At 35.4% G+C, this 15,419-nt stretch overlaps 1 long non-coding RNA gene across 1 annotated transcript; it reads left to right on the top strand.

Annotated features, from left to right (window-relative positions):
* Positions 1-8,506: 8,506 nt before the first annotated feature.
* On the top strand, positions 8,507-15,368 carry LOC107842537. Its single transcript, XR_001665844.2, has 6 exons — positions 8,507-8,637; positions 9,938-10,158; positions 10,684-10,957; positions 11,099-11,176; positions 11,812-11,902; positions 12,692-15,368. It is a non-coding gene; the product is annotated as an uncharacterized LOC107842537 (long non-coding RNA).
* Positions 15,369-15,419: the final 51 nt, after the last annotated feature.

Here is a 15,419-nt window from a genome sequence, read left to right as displayed (position 1 = left end):
TAGGCTGCCTCCAGTACATATCAACTGGGATTGACCCATGCTAGGCTTATGCCCCTGGGATACCACCCATAAACACATAAATAGGGATCGACCCATGCTAGGCTTATGCCCCTGGGATACCACCCGATAAGAGAGAACTTCCATCACTTAGTTCAATTAATCTTTGAGATTGTTATTTCGGTCGCCACCATATTTTTTATACTTTGAAACAATGATACATCAATAGGAACCAAGTAATACACCTTCTATACAATAACAATGTAATAAAGACTCATTGGTACATCAACAATGTGTTTCAGAATCATCAATATCACAACAATGAAATAAGAGCCTTTTGGTATATCAATGAAACATTTTGACACTTTATAGGATGGAAACAACTTCGTTGGTAACGTAGAACAATACATGTTTTTGGACAACCTCGGAATCTTACTTGATGGAACATTGGTGTTTTCATGCCAAAGAACATTGTTAGAGTATGCTTTACATACCTCGTTGTAGATTCGGATACCAATTCAACACAACTTCCCGCCTTTACAAATCACTTATCTACAATGAAATGTTTGGCATCTAGTATTAGCAACCCAACACCACAATTCTCTTCCATAATTCCATACTACCAATATTTGCAAAACATTCCAAAAACCAACTTGAACAATAGGTTTATGTGTATATATATATATATATAATCATCATTTCAACACCACATCATCAATACCACATCATCACACCAAATTCCTTCACCATTCAACATAATCCAACATCATTTCCCAATCATCTTTCAACAACAATCAAATAACATACTTCTTATGCTCACATGCATATATATATACATATCCATATAAATAACACCAACATAATTTACATCCTTACCATAAAATGGCCCTTTTGATTTCGAAGTCCTGTTGGCACAAATAAGGGGTGCTTCTCGAAGCCCTTGAGATGGTGAACACAACTACGGAATCAATTTGGATTTTCTACGGTTGAATCACAAGATATTTGGAGTTGAAATTAGGCTAGGGTTTCTTATTTTCAATAATTTGATGATAATTGATGGATATGAGACTAATTATATGTATATAATGACCAATTTTCGTCCATGAGGTGATGAAAAATGACCATATTGCCCTTAAAAATTTAAGTAAATCCGAATCTGTCCATGGTGGACTGTTTTGATAGGCTAAAGTAAATCGGCCAACTCTTTGCTCCGATATCAGATTTGGGTGAAATTGGTATCGTTAGAAATATAATTCAAAGGTCTTTCATTTCATATAAAGTAGGCCACCCAGTTCGTCCTGTACAAGGAGTTATGATCGTTTGAAGTTGACCCTAAAAATCTGTTTTGAGAGGCTGAAGTAAAACGAGTATAACTCCTTACTCAGATGTTGGATTTGGATGAAACCAATTGCATTGGAAAGAAGACTCAAAGATCTTTCTTTTGATATGTGGTAGCTCTCCCAGTTCATTATATTGAGGGAGTTATGATCGTTCAAAGTTGACCCAAAAAAACTGGCAGGCATCAGTAGTTTGTGTGCAGGAAATTTTCCTGCACATTTACTGTTCACACATCCCGGCCACCGTTTTATAGTTTCGAACGTGCTCGATTATATCCGAAACTTATCCGTTTTTGGAAATCTTTATATCGTTGGAAAGCTTATTCAATAACCTTCGTATGAAACCATCGACGGGCAAATTCTGGTATAAATAAAATAAAAAATTAATTCCATATAAATAAGACCAATACACGTACTTGAATACGCCAATACATGTACTTGAATACGGGGTGTTACAGATAGCATACTGTAGATTCTCCTGCATGATAAGGTTTCGCACTTCTAATTACTTCCACATAATTGTAGGCTCCCCATGTAACATAATAATTGGTTTAGGAGGAACCCTAATATTATTAGAATCCACCACTTTTGGCTTCAATAGATCTGCATATTTTTTATTACCATCTCCTTTTTGAATGTTTTGATTACTTTCCTCCATACTCTGATTGTTAATATTGTCTGGTGGGATAGTCACACCGGCTATGGTGGTCATAGCTGTCTAGAAACTACTGCTAATGAATAAGTGTAACATTTTCTCTTAGAAACTACTTTCAAATTATGGATTCAAATAATGTTGTGAAAAGTAACTTATCAAGACAGTTTTTCTAATAGGAACATTAGGAAAATTTTATTTGTGCAAGGATATGTTATAGCTTACAAATTAGTGAATAGTTAAAATGGTGTCATTTACACAATGATAAGCTGCACATTGAAGTTTAAAGTGGGGGATGGGTGGGTTGGTGGCCCACCTAAAAATGAAAGCTGACAATATTAATCACACTAAATATTTGAAGTTTAAATAAGTATATTTGACACACAATCATCAAATTCTCAGTTAGTTTTCAATTGATATGATTTCTCATAAATAAGAGAAGTGTAAGTTCTGATCAAAATTGCAAAGTACTAGACTAATCTTTGGGGAAGAAAGAAAATTCAGTTATAAACTTATGAATAAAGTTATATCAACATACCTACTTCAACAATGTAATCACTCTTCCATCAATAAATAAAAAAAAGGCAAACTCGATGCATGAAGCCTAAGTTAGAGAGGGTGAATTTTCTCAATGTTCGAAGATCAAAAAGAATTCAAATTGACCCTTTATATATAGTAAATTTATGTTAGTTAGTAGGCCCCCATTTTTGCTCGACTGTATTACTCTAAGGTATTAGATATGTTATGTGAAAAGTTAAGAAAAGCATATACAATCTACTTATGGTAGTAACAGTTTCAGCTTAAATGACTATCCGAAATTTATTCCACAATCAACTTCTAACAACATTTGACTACTCAAACATCATCGATGAATAAAATTATCTTTCAGACAATCTATCAAACAGGTTATAGGCGCCACTTTGCTGACTTAATTTAAAAAATAATGATGAGTTGATAATACTCTTAAAATATTGAGAATTATAATTCAATCATTCAAGTTCATCTAACAACACTAGAATTTCATAATTTCAATTCAAACTAAGCAAAATCCGCACAGAAAAAATAAGAGTTGAAAAGTTATGAAGGTGATAATTTATTTTTTTTTAAAAAGGACTACTTGGTTACTGCATAATCTACCAAAACCAAAACATAAACTTTCTAAATCATAATGAAAATAAATTGCGAAAAAGATGTGCAATTTTTGTATTATTGAATATATGTTGATTCTACTAGAGTTTGATTCATCAGTTAAATATAATTAGAGGAAATTTTTTATAAATTTATCAATATCCCTCCTAACTGAGAACAATTAAAGTTTTGTGAATTTATCAATAAAATGCTTAAGTTTTATTTTTTATTAGTGATTAATTATGAGTTCGAATCAAATAACAATTCTCAAAACACTTGATCAAAAATAATATTTCAAACTTTTATATATATATATATGTGTGTGTGTGTGTGTGTGTGTGTGTGTGTGTGCGTGTGTGTATGTGCGTGTGTGTATGTAAAACTGAATCAAATTCTATGACGAGCACCTATTGTTACACCAAAATCTATTATTTTTATTGAATAAGTTTGAGTCGGGGAATAATTCTCAAAGCAATTGATTAAGATGAAGTTTGTTCTTGGATTAGTGAAGTTAATTTTATTTAAATTTGATTTAATTTATTAATCAAAATTAATTAGACATAACTCTTATTTATTAAATAATATTTGAAACTTAAAAATTAAGATAGTTTTGTGAAATTGGATTGATAGAAAGATTAACCTCTCTGATTAAGGTAGCTCGATAAATGTAGTGTTCGATAGAAGAGGTCCAACTCGAATAACAATTTTCAACACAAAATGAAGATCAAGTCTTATGTTTCACCTGGTATCAGTTTAAACATTTCACCTCGGTCATGCTCACACCTTTTAAATACATAGTTAAATTGATAATAAATTATTATTCTAATTACCATTTTCTCAATAAATAAATTATTAAATTAATTTGATAGATATGGAATTTGAATAAAAGAATACTATGTGTATTACTCTGTTCGTTCACTTTTATTTGGCCACTTTAGACTTCTCATGTCTATTAAAAATAATAATTGATATGAGTATTTTACCATAATGCTTATATCAATTGATGTTTAGAATTTGGTCTTAAAAATAATATGTGAAATAAGTAATTAGAGAATTTTTTTTGTGAATTTATCAATTTCCCTTCTAACTGAGAACAATTAAAGTTTTGTCAATTCATCAATTCATGCTTAAATTTTATCTTTTTTTAGTAGTGAGCACCTATTGTTACACTAAAATATATTGATTCAATTGAGTAAGTTTGAATCAGATAACAATTCTCAAAGCGACAACAATAACAATATATCCAGTGTATTCCCATCTAGTGGGGTTTGAGGAGGATAGAGTGTACGCAGATCATACCACTACCTCAGGTGAAGTAGAGAGGTTGTTTCCGATAGACCCCCGGCTTAGAACCAATAGTAGTATAGAAAACACAAAACATAAATGCATCTACACTTGTACAGGAAAAATAACTAACAATGCTAGCCAATAGATAATACTAAAGCTACAAGGATACTACTAAAAACTATATCTCCTAAACCATAGACAGTACTCAACCCACGAACAAGAAATTTTAGACACAAATAAAGAACGCCCCTCTACTGATACCAACCCACTCCCACCCCCTAACCCTCTACCCTAATCCGCATCCTCCACACCTTCTTATAAAGGGTCATGTCCTCCGTAAGCTGTGACTGTTTTATATCATGCCTAATTACCTCCCTCCAATATTTCTTTGGCCTACCTCTACCTTGCCTAAAATCATCCATAGCCAGTGTCTCATACCTCTGTACTGGAGCATCAGAACCCTCTCTCATTACGTGCCTGAACTAACGTAACCTCTCTTCTCGCATCTTGTCCTCCATCGAAGCCACTCCCACCTTCTCCCGAACAATCCCATTCCTTACCCTATTTTCCTGATGTGCCTACACATCCATTGTAATATCCTCATCTCCGACACATTTAACTTTTGGATGTGGGAGTTCTTATTTGGTCAATAATCTGCCCCATACAATATAGCCGGCCAAACTGCCACTCTATAGAACTTACCTTAAGCTTTTGGGGCACCTTCTTATCACATCAAACTCCCGAAGTGAGCCTCTATTTCAACCACCCTACCCTAATAAGATGCGTGGCATCCTCGCCAATCTCCCTATTGCCCTGGATCATAGACCTCAGTTACTTAAAACTCTCCCTCTTTCGAATGACCTGAGAGTCCAGCTTCATAGCCACTTCATCCTTCTACGACATATCGCTAAACTTACACTCCAAGTACTCCATCTTGGTCCTCCTCAGACGAAATGCTTTAGACTCAAGGGTCTATCCCCAAATCTCCAACTTATCATTAAATTCTTCCCGAGTCTCATCAATCAATACCACATCATCAAAAAATATCATACACCAAGGCACCATCCCTTGAATATGTCGCGTCAAAATATCCATCACCAAGGTGAATAAAAAAGGGCTAAGAGTCGATCCCTAGTGCAACCTTATTAAAACCAAAAAGTTCTCCAACTCTCCATCTACCATTCTCATACGAGTCTTCGCACCATAATACATGTCCTGAACCGACCTAAAGTATGGTACGGGAACCCCTCTAGCCTCCAACCACCTCTATAGAATCTCCCTGGAAACTCTTCATACCCCTTCTCAAGATCAATAAACACCATGTGTAAGTTCTTTTTTCTCTCTCAAAACTACTCCACTAATCTCCTCACTAGGTGAATAGCCTCAGTAGTTAAGCGACTTGGCATGAAACCGAACTGATTTTTAGAGATAGTCACGATCCTTCTCAGTCTCAACTCCACCACCCTTTACCAAACCTTCATAGTATGACTCAACAACTTAATCCCTCTATAGTTGTTGCAACTTTGGATATCTCCCTTGTTCTTATATAATGGAGTCATCAGACTCCACTTCCATGCTTCAGGCATCTTCACCGCCCTAAAAATGATGTTAAATATCCTTGTCAACCACTTCAACCCTGCCCAGCCAGTGTTCTTCCAAATATCTACAGGGATCTCATCTGGCCCGGTCTCCCTACCTAGACGCATCCTATGAATAGCCCCCTTAACCTCCTCAACCTCAATAAGCCTATAATAATCATAATTCTGACACTTTCCAGACTTCTCTAACTCCCTCAATACGAAACCTTTATCCCCTCATTGTTCGAGTGTTTTTGAAAATAGGAATGCCACCTCTTTCTAATGAGGGTATCCTCAACCAACACTGTACCATCCTCACCCTTGATGTAATTTACTTGATCAAGGTTACGAGCCCTCCACTCCCTAGCCTTGGCTAGCCTATATAACTTTTTATCCCCACTTTTCTCTTTTAGAGCAGTATATAAGCTCTCAAAAGCTGTTGTCTTAGCTGCCATAACCACTAACTTAGCCTCTCTTCTAGCTATCTTATACTCTTTCTTATTCATTTATCTCTCCTCATCATCCTTACTCGCAACTAACTTAGCATATGCCACCTTCTTAGACTCCACCTTCTTTTAAAACTCTTCGTTCCACCACCAGTCCCCTCGGTGCTTACCAGATCGACCTGTCAAGACACCCAACACCTCTCTAGCTGTCTCCCTAATGCAATTGGCAGTCGTCTCCCATATACTATCCACATCCCCTCTACTCCCCCAAGCTTCCCTACTCTTCAACTTCTTCCCCATCTCCAATGCACTAGCCAAAGTCAAGCTACCCCACTTAATCCTGGGCCAAGCCTCCACACTTTTTTTCTTTTTGCCCTTATTGATGACCACGTACATCACCAACAACCTATGTTGGGTCGAAATATTCTCGCTAGGAATGACTTTACAATCTTTACACAACGCTCTATCCCTTCCTAGGAGAAAAAAGTCTATCTGAGTCTTCTCCACTGAACTACAAAAAGTAATAAGGTGCTCGGCCTTCTTCGGAAAGCTCGAATTCACTATGCACAACCCAAAAGCCCTAGAAAATCTAGAAAAAGCTCCCCCTTCATTCCTCTCCCTAAAACTGAGACCCTATATGCCCATTGAAACCTCTCAACAGAGACCCTATATGCCCATTGAAATCTTCTCTTTTGAAAATCTTCTTAGTGCTCGGGACGCCCCTCACCACCTTATCCAAGGCCTCCTAATGCTCACCGAAGACTCTTCAATGACCAACCTAATAGACATCAACCTATCACTAACTCTCTTAACCTCCACTACATGCTCCCTAAGTGTTTTATCTACTAAGATATCTACCCCATTTCTATGCCTCACACTACCCGAGTACCACAACTTATATTCATCCATATCTCTTGCCTTAGTGCCTACCCATTTAGTTTTTTGGATACACTCTATACTAACCCCACGCTTTTTAAGATTCTTCACCAGCTCCATAGACTTAACATGGAACATCCCTATGTTCTAGGACTTAACTTTTAACCTATAAGCATCCTTACCCCACCTAGCCCTACTCTCCTTGCCCCCAACCCAGCCTCAAACCTAAACCTGCCCCTCGCCCTGCCCTCAACCTATTATATAACCCCACTCCACCATCTATCACCCCAGCCACCACTCACAAGGATACAATAGATGAAAAAGAAAAAAAGGTAACAAAAAACACGATGAGCGAAATGATATGGCTAAAATAGCTAAATTAGCAAACAAAAACTAGCCAACAAGTTTGGTACTTACACGAAATAGATAGTATATGTTTGCTAATAATAATGCCTACTAAGTTACGGAAAAATCAAAACCAGTAATACTACAGGAACAATCAAGACAACCAGACAGGATATTAAATAGAAAAAAGAGACAAGACGCCTATACCAAATTCACAAGGGAGGGATAAACTAAATAAGGGTGAAACGAGTGTACCTAATGCAGTGAAGGACTATTTCTTGATCTTTTTGTTGAATTCCAGCAAATTGATGCAGAAATTGGTTGCCAAAATTTGTTGCGCTGCCTTTACCCTACTGTCGGTGCTATGTCCCTATACTTTGTCGCCAGAGAATGTACTGGTCACCAGAAAATGTGCTGGTCGTTAGAATATTGGTCTTGTAGTACCTGAAAAGGGTTTTAAAGATAAGAGAAGGGGGCTAAAATACTTGCCAAAAACCTAAATTCACTCGCCGGAAAATTGTGTTCACTCGTGGACTCTGGCGTTGGCTTGCTAGTTCTCCGTTGTTCACTACAAGAAAAAACTTTATTTATGACCAAAATATTAGGACGAATTGATAATCCCGTCTCTAAAAGTATAGGTATTGAGACATGATTATATTTTGGTCCTTATTTATATACTTTATTGTGAAGGTATTAAATGTGGTCCTAAAAAAATTTAGTATGTGGCCCCAAATAATATATCATTGAAGCATAAGCGGAGAATTTTTTTTTCTTTTAACAAAAATGAAAGCGCCAATTTTTTTTAATCTAGCGCCAAATCATATTATAATCTGAACATATAATTATATGGTGAAAGTGAATTAGAAAATGCTTTCTTTTCGGAAAATTAAACCTCATCGCAAAACCCTAGCGTTCTCTTTATTTTCCACCGTTCATGCTTTGCGTAATCTCAACGATTCTCGCAGATCTACCCTAAACTCAAGGAATTCTAGGTACGCCTCAGTTTCCAATCAATCGAGTTTCTCTTTTTCATTCGTAGGCTGCTGAATTGCTGTATTATTGTCAATATTTTTCTTGTTTTATTCAAGATACTCACCTAATTCTTCTTCTTCTCTAACCATAAAATATTTAAAGGGTTTCGGGGAGTGGTTTAGTTAGCCCATTGCTGAATTGTTATTTTAATTTCAATTGCTGAATTGCTTTATTTTGCACCATTCTTCCTATATTATAATATAAGGGTTTCAAAGAGTGGTTTAATTGACCCATTTAAGTTTTTTTTTTTTGGTTTTAGATTAGAAATGACTTATGGTTTAATGCTTTTGAGATGTTGCTCAAACTATTTTTTGGAGTCCCAACTCAGTTGTCTGTAGCATGACCATTTTTTTTTCCTCTTTTTGTCTGGAGAAGGGACACTTATCAAACTACGACAACAACAAAGCAGAATTTAGGAAGGATACAGCATACACAGACCTTTCCCTACCTTGGGGTGGTTTCTTGGTCATATGCTATAGATTTAGAAAAATAAAAGTTATGGTATTGGATTTGGTGATGTTGGATTATTAGATATGAAGGTGGTTTCTTTTCCGCTACCTTGCGATTAGAAGAAACCTGTCCTATATTATTGGGGTGCATATAGCGGCGAAGCCAAGATTTGAATTTTATGCGTTCTGTCTAAATTCTAGGATAGCAACATTAAGTCAGATGGGCTTTTATATTTAATTATTGTACATATTAAGTTAATTTCTTGATGCAATTTCTTGATGCAAGTATAGGGTTTGAACTAAAGATACAAATTTCGGCTAGAATCGTACGTCAACTTCTAGGTTTGGCCTTGTTCATGGTTGAGAAACTAAGTTAAATTAGCTAAAAAAATTTTTATAAGTCTATTATCTCCTGATCTGTATAACAGTTCGGCTCTTGATATTACTATAGGTCTTGGTGCTCTTTGATAAAACCTAAGCAACCTTTTATCATTTATTGCTAATGACATTTTAAAGTTGTCCCACCTTTAACAAATCAATTTCTTTAGATGTAACTCTAAACTTATCTTATAGCTAATGGTAGCAAATAGGCAAACTAAAGCAATTTCTTTAGATGTAACTCATCTTAGAGCTAGTGGTAGAAAATGGGCAAAAACTAAAGCTTAGCAATGTGTGACTACTTTTTAAAACAGGCACAGACTCTCGACAACTAGCTTTTTATGTAAAATTTATGAAGGAACGTGACGTACAATTTAAATTCAGTCTTTCTTGTGTTTTTGTGTTTTTGTTATGTCCTTTTCCATACACAAAGCTGTTGAAAATGAAGGTGGCTGCTGGCAAGGACAAGGCTGGTTGGGTAATGGAAAATGGACTATATCACGTGCAATTGTTGTCTCTGATGGCTATTGCAAATGCTGTGCTAAGAAGCTGGTAACTATTGATCTTGATCTTGAAGAAACTAAAAAGATTTCCAAGTCTGTTGCTTCACAAGCTGCATGGAGGAAGAGAAATTCAAGCTTCCAGAAATTCTAAGTACGATTTACTACCTACTAAGATGATTAGTTGTCCTCAGATCATTCATGTCTCTACTGGGCAATAATACGTATTCCAAGTTAAAAATGGAGTTTTCTGCTGCAGTGCTGGCAAAAGCTGGAGCAACAGTATATAGCAAATCAGATTTATGCATAAACTAACTCTAATTTGATGCATTTTAATTACCTCAAGGCTTAAGAAAGGTAAAGACCTTTTCTTAGTTTGGTTAAGGTAGGAATTTGCTTGCTTTAGGGATAAGGTTGATTTAATTGTACTTGCTACAAACAAATTGCTTATGGTGCACCGTGCATGTACTGACTGCATAATTTTTGGCTAAGTTTTACCTCAATTTCCTATTTTATTTTGGGTGTGTTTGGTATGAAGGAAAATGTTTTTTCATGGAAAATATTTTCTGTTCTTAGTTCATACCCTTCTTAGAGTTTATACCACATTATAGTTCTTAGTTCTTATATATAAAATCACTTCTGTATTATGATTCTTATAAGTAATTTTTGCTTTTCTTAGTGAATGGTCTGCTAAGATTCCAATCATCCTAATTGCTGGTGCTGCTACTAGTACTGATGCTCCTACAAATGTGCTCACTTCCATTGCACTTCAATATTTATCTACATCAATGTTCTTTCTAAAATCCCTAGTTGAAAGGATGGATGCAATCATTGAGGCTACTCTAGTACAAAATTTTGTAGGCTTTAGTGTTGGCGACAAGGTGGCGACTTTCTTGAGGAACTATCTTTTAAGACAAGATGGAACAGTTACTTCATTTGTTAGAGCCTTAAAGGTCTGTAGCATATTTTTGTCGTCTTGTAATTATACATTAGGACTATACCCATCATGTGTTTTTCAAATCTGCTTTATTATAAATCTAAATGTACATAAGTTCCAAATCATATACTTACAAGTATCATAATGGTTTCTCCAGATGGCACTAGTCCAACACCTTTCCATTGAGCCTCTTAGCTTTGTGCTTAAGATTTTAGTTGACGAGGGAGATAATAAGGTAAGAATTACTCTCAGACTTTACACTTATATGGTTCTATTGTATTTCTATTTGGTTGGTGTCTAGGTCTAAATGGGGGATCAAATATTTCCTTGAAAGAGCTAACTTCTGTACTCGGACTTCTATAGGATTTAGCCCGTATATTTTCCTAGTTCTTCAAAGAGCCTTTTGTAGTTGTTGATATTGAATAGGTGAAACATAAATTTACCCAACTTAGTTAGAATTTTTCAGGCTGTGACCTTAACTAACTCGCAATTGTAGGTTATGTCCATGTGTTAGATATTGTGGAATGATAGTAAGGCCTTTTTTCTATTGATATTCTACTCCAACATGTATTATTAGTGGTTTTTACAATCACGTGGTTACCATGTGAAGATCAAGTTGCATCATCTAAGTGACAACTTTGTATATTTATTATTTTATCTATAATTGTTAAACCATTACAGAGGTCATGGTATGAGGATCTTGCTAATTTGCCAGAGAAATTGATTAATCATGCTTTTGATCTTCCATCTTATAGGATATATTCTGTAAAACGGTTTGTATTGTATATCCCCCTTTATAATGGTTAAAATTTCTAAAGTGAACTTCATATTAGAGGAGAATCTCTCTAAATAGCCCATGAATATTGCCAGGAATAATCATGCAGAACTAAATGCTATGAGTCTAGACCATGAACTATTAGAACTGCAGAGGTTGCAGGAACTATGGAGATCTCGCCTTATGGTAAGGTTTTATTATTCATTGTTTCTGTAAGATTAATGTTATTCATATCGGTTACTCATTCTGACGGCGATAAGACTTGGAAAATTATTTCACAACTTTTCAATGCTCCATGTCTTTTTGTAGGTTCTTTACTTTTTGGTATACTTCTGGTATATGACCGATTTTGGCGTTGTGATTGATGAACTTAAAGTTGGAATGGTTTCATCGTTTCTTAATGAATAAGTGTAGCTAACCGTATCTAGAAGTAGAAATGGTTTAGTTTCTTTGCTACTGTCAATATCATCATTGAAGTGCTCTAAAAAGTTATGATGTTATCCAGTAGTTTCCTGGTGAACATGTTATTTAAGTAAAGAATACAAACCCAAATTCTATATGATATTAGTTTTTTATTGGTTAACAACAACATCAACATATCCAGTAGTTAGTTATTGGTTGAGTTCTTCAAATAAATGGCTATATCTTTATTGGATTTTCTTTAATTCTCTAGATTCTACTGTTGGTTGTAAACAGCCAGAAGAAAAATCAATGTTTGCACTTCTTTCATTATTTCTTCCTTCAAGACTTGCCACCCCCTCAATATTACACGATGTCTTTTAGATAGTTGGAGTCTCTTAAATATCTCAAGCTCAGGCAATTATTATCTTATGAATCTCTTGGTTTTTTCTACATATTGTTTCTATTTGTTGCCTGAATATTATGGACATGCCAAATTGTGGCAATTGAATGCAAATCTAATTATTTGTGCAATATGGGAAAGATTTCTATTTTGTGACTAAATTGTTATTTTAGTGTTTACATGAAGCTGGAAGGTACCATAAAGTTGCATTGTTGGACTTGTATTTGGAGGCATTGGATCTTGAGTTATACAACTCCAGGCTATCTAATCATGACTGTGATAATGAAAAAGATAAGAGCTTGTTGTCGGATAATGATAAACTTTTCAAGCTACAAAAGGCTGAGGTTACCAATCAATTCATCCGCAAAATAAGGTAGTTGCAAGTCTTACCCTTATTTTCTACTTTTAGCATTAACATGTTCTTTACTTCACTTGTAAAGTAAAATAGAAATTCCATGCAGATGGGATTCAATTATAGTAATTTTCAATTCTTTATGGCTGTAAGGAGAAAACTATACTATCCATAGTTAGGTTCCTTAGCGAAAATGGTGTTTGCATGAAAACTGAAAAGGATTCAGATGATTCCGAGTGTTAAAATTTCCTATAGTTTTATCTTATTTCTCCAACTCACTTCCCCCAACCAAATGTTGCACATGATGCTTGAGTTTTTGATGAACTAGGGACTTACCAGCTGCGAAGTTGTCCTAGTTGCTTAAGAGTTGGAAGCGGCTCACCAGAGGGATAGATGAGGCATTTTCACTGTCAGTTCATTTGAAGCAATGTAATTCTGTTGGTGTACTTATGGATTTTATGTTTATCGGAAAAAATATGGAAAAATATAATCGACCAATGAGACATGTTAATACTAAAGAAAAGGAAAACTAAATGCCTGCAAAAGGAAAAAGTGTTAAGTCAATAGAAGGAGCTAACCAAATGTACGGCCACTCAGAAAACATCTGAAGAGGCAAATATATTTAGATTTGAAGGAACTGCTTTCATTGTTAGTAAATGTCTTCAAAAGCATTCCCAAGTCATGCTAGCCTTAATGATCTTTTATTTCTTTCCTATGTTTCCTCATTTAGCTTTGGTCTTTGGAGGATGCATCCTCCCCAGAATCCAAGACATAGGATGCCTAGTTTCTACTTAAATAATAAGTCGACAAATTAAAGAAAGAGAAGAGGTAGGAGGGGAGCTCCTGAGCTGTTTCAACATGAAGATTTTTAGAAAAACCTGAACAATGTACTGTAATTACTGTCCTTTTGACAATTCTATTTCCCTCTTCTCTAAATTAATCCGAATTAGTCTAATTTTTACAACAACAACAACATACCAGTATAGTCCTACAAGTGGGGTCTAGGGAGAGAAGGGTGTATAAAAACCTTACCCTACCTTTTGAGGGTAAAGTGGCAGTTTCTGGTGGAAATTATTTAATCCCTTAGTTACCTGTTTCAATCCATTTCTTTCAAATTCATCAAAAACATATAATCTAGCTGTCTGTGTTTAGCCTGATGTAGTACTGCACCCTTTTCTGTCACAATAAAAATTTGCAAACTTGTCATTGAGCTTCCACCTTCTTTGGTGCATTCTGGTGTCCCTTGAGGCTTGTAGAAAAACAAAAGTTAACCACTCCAAAGCTTTATTGTTAAAATTGGTTAGGCGCATCAAGTTCCTACTTCTTTCCACATATTTGAACCAGTTTCTGCCCTATTGATCAATCTCGTAACATCATAGGACTTGAAACCAACTACAAAATAAATTCTGTTCTCCCCCATATTGCTACTTAAAACTGATTTTAGTGATTGTTTCAGTGATAAAAGTGGGTGATAAGTGTTGGCTAAAGAAAAGAAAGGCTCATCTTTGGTAAAGACTCGCCGAAAAGTGTGTTCTACAAACCTATAAAGTAGGAAAGAAAGAAATCTCGAAAATAGTTCCTGAGAGCATTTTTGGTAGCATAAGCACATCAAAGGAGTCCTAAGGCTTTGATATCATAAATATGGTGGATATTTTTGAAAGTGATATCTTTGCAACTATGATTTCCTTGGGTAAAGTGCAACATTCAAGCATTTCAAGATTTCCTTGAGTGTTATGTTCCATAGAGTTACTTTTATTAATTTATCTATCATTATCTTGTGGCTCTAGTATTATCTTATGGCTAGCGTTGTTAGTTTATTTTTCTTGTACAAGTTTATATGCATTTACGTTTTGTGTTTGCTATACTGTTATTGGTTCTAAGCTCGAGTTCTATCGAAAACAGTCTCTCTACTTCACCTGAGGTAGTGGTATGGTCTGCGTACACTCTAGCTTCCCTAGTCCCCACTAGGTGGGAATACACTGGGTATGTTGTTGTTGTAATTCATTCCCATGGGAAATTGACTTGTTTCTTCAAGTACTGGCTGTATGCATCAATAAAATTTAGGTGCTTACTTATGACCAATGATGAGATGAGGGACCATTTGTTTCAACTTCTGGGAAATGACTTTTTCCCAAAATGGAAAGAAAGGAATTAGGTTAGTTCTACACTATAGAAATAGCTGCATGAAATATTGAATTTTTTTGTCGATATGTATTTAATAAGACACTCATGCATAGGATTCAAATAGATTATGGCATTAATTAACTCTCTGAAAGTGTATTCCAAACTCTAGATAGATGTTATATTGCATCGATACAGAGGTTAGGTTCAGGGAAGAGGAGTTTGATGAGCTTAGCAACAACAATGACATCGTACCCGGTATAATCCCACAAGTGGGGTTTGAGGAGGGTAGAGTGTATACATACCTTACCCCAATCTTTGCAGGTAGAGAAACTGTCTCCAGTAGACCCTCGACTCAAGGAAAGTGAAATGAATTATTGTAAACATAAAGATAAATATAACATGTATCATTATTGAAACAAAATGAC

Source organism: Capsicum annuum, unplaced genomic scaffold, assembly GCF_002878395.1.
Source record: "Capsicum annuum cultivar UCD-10X-F1 unplaced genomic scaffold, UCD10Xv1.1 ctg70592, whole genome shotgun sequence".
Taxonomy (NCBI): Eukaryota; Viridiplantae; Streptophyta; class Magnoliopsida; order Solanales; family Solanaceae; genus Capsicum; species Capsicum annuum.
Note: the sequence above shows the minus strand (reverse complement) of the source record. Positions and strands in the feature narration are given on the sequence as shown.